The sequence below is a fragment of the Ursus arctos genome, unplaced genomic scaffold (genome assembly GCF_023065955.2).
Source record: "Ursus arctos isolate Adak ecotype North America unplaced genomic scaffold, UrsArc2.0 scaffold_24, whole genome shotgun sequence".
Classification (NCBI taxonomy): domain Eukaryota; kingdom Metazoa; phylum Chordata; class Mammalia; order Carnivora; family Ursidae; genus Ursus; species Ursus arctos.
In genome coordinates, this window is record NW_026622919.1 from 38,576,936 (window position 1) to 38,579,696 (window position 2,761).

Consider the following 2,761-nt stretch of genomic DNA (forward strand, 5'->3'; position numbering starts at 1 on the left):
ACCATTTACTCAAAAAATTTATTGAGCACCTACTACGTACTAAAGACTTCAATGAAGGGGAACTTCAGATGTCAATGGGTCAAAGGCAGAAGGACAAATATGTCTTGAGGACAAATGGAACAAACGTATTTATAAATGGCTCCTTTCATTTTGGATAATGAGCAGGTCACGGATTCTCTCAAACTCCAGGTACAAATGATCTGGAAGAATGAATAGCACACTCACTTCAGACAACTATTAGAAACTGTACCTTTGTGGAGAACGAAGTTTCAGAAAAGTTCTATGCAGAAATTAGAGGGGAGTTCAATTATATGTATAACAATGAGGTTATTGAGGGAGAGAAGTAATGTTTTACCATTGGGGAAAATGGCGGAAAAATTGAGGTTATTTACAGGAAGGTGACCAAGGAAAATGCAGGTGTGAGGTATAGAGGATTTCTAAAAACATTTTAAGCTAGCCTTGGTGAACAGAGGAATCTGTGTTTTTTGTTGTTTTAAAGCTCTACGCCCAACATGGGGCTTAAACTCACGACCTTGAGATCCAGAGTTGCATGCTCAACCATCTGAGCCAGCCAGGTGCCTGGAGAAATTCTCTTAACTTGACCAACTCAGTAGTCAGAACCAGTTATAGTTCCTATAGATCCTACGACCCCACATCACCAGGACAATAGTAATGAGTCAATGGTGGCAGCTTCCGGTAATGCAGGAGTACAGTCTCCAGGCACTTCTGAAGAGACGTGAAGACCAAAACCACAGCTCTAGTCAGTGTTGGTTATTTCATCTCTACACCTAAGGTGGGGCTTGAACTCACAACCCCAAGATCAAGAGTTGCACACCCTAACATTTCAGCCCAACGCCCCTCCCTACTCAGTGTTTTTTTTTTAAGATTTTATTTATTTATTCAACAGAGAGAGAGACAGCCAGCGAGAGAGGGAACACAAGCAGGGGGAGTGGGAGAGGAAGCAGCAGGCTCCTAGCGGAGGAGCCTGATGTGGGGCTTGATCCCATGACGCTGGGATCACGCCCTGAGCTGAAGGCAGACGCTTAACCGCTGTGCCACCCAGGCGCCCCTCAGTGTTGTTTTTTAATACTAAAAATCACAACCACTCCAATTCCTAAAGGAAATGTATATCCCGAATGTGGTATTCAAGAACCTTTATGTTAGCGTCAAATTACTGTATCCCCTTCTCTCCAGCTTTCATTCACTTAACTCCCTGTACTGCTAGATGTTCCAGTCTTTCTCCTAACACTATTTTCAATTTGTCTAAATCCTAACAATCCTTGAAGACCTCGTTCAAATACCACCTTTTCCCTCACACAATGCAGGCATAATTACCTTTCTCCAAACGTAACTCCCATTGCAGGCATTTCCACTCTTACGTTAGCATCTATCCTTCTGACTCTAAGAAAGGCTGTTTTGGTTTGGTTTTTACCTCTCAATGTCTTACTAGATCCTCAATAAACATTTCCTAAAGGAAAATCTTGCAGATCAGGTGTGCGTTAAACCATGAGTAAAAAAAAAAAAAAAAAAGTTTAAATTCCAAACCTTTTTTGCCTTTTTCGGTGCTTCTTTCATTAAGAGGGTTGGCATCACCTAACTTCTCCAGTGATCATCCAGAGTAACTCCTAACACCAGTTCCTTGAGTTCTGTTTTGAGCCAGGGCGTCTTCTTGCCAACTAGTCCCTAAACTGCCCATAAAACCCACCTCCACCCAACAGTTCCCTTCAAAAAATGGAACTAAGTACTACTCACCAGCTCAGTCTTTGAATGACTTCCACTGTAGTAAAACTAAAATCACAGTCCAGTGTGATTTGCTCCATCTAACCTGTCCAATCTCCTTTTATTACACACATAATCCTTCCCATCCAATCATACTACATTTTTCTGTTCTTCCAAAAAAAAAAAGGCTATGCTCTCCCATTTCTGCACCTAACTATCCCTTGTCTGGCATATGGTTATCCAGCAAGACTTTTTGCATGGGCTGGCTTCTTAAATCTTCAGCTCCTATGTCCCTTTTTCAGATGCATTTTCTATCTATCTATACATAGGACAGCATCCAAGCATATAGTAGGCATTCATATGCATTTCCTAAATAAAATTTTTTACTAACTGCCTGCCCCCACCCCACCCCTGTAATCTCCACTGGTGTGACAAGGCTAAGTTGCTTTACATATAGTAACTTTTTCTCACAATCCTAGGAAATTCATAATTACATTAACTTAGAGAAATAACTTAAGGTCATAAAACTAGTAAATAAATGGACAAGGATTTGACTGCAGGATGTAAGTTTATGCTTAACCTAAACCATTATGCTGCATCTGGTTCATTCTATCTATTCAACCTCAACACTTGACCACACGCCCCATATATCCAGTCTAAACATCCTCATTTACTGCTTTCTCCCAAGAGATATTTCCTTTTTTTTTTTTTAAGATTTTATTTTTTTTTTTTTGACAGAGATAGAGACAGCCAGCAAGAGAGGGAATACAGCAGGGGAGTGGGAGAGGAAGAAGCAGGCTCATAGCGGAGGAGCCTGATGTGGGGCTCGATCCCATAACGCCGGGATCACGCCTTGAGCCGAAGGCAGACGCTTAACCGCTGTGCCACCCAGGCGCCCCGAGACATTTCCATTTTTAATCAAAGTAACTGCCTGTCTTTTCCACACCAAAAACTGATCAGGACAGCCGATGCTTATTACTTCAATCATTCTCAATATAAATTGTTCTGGATACATTTAATAAAATGGGCTCAGACAAGTATC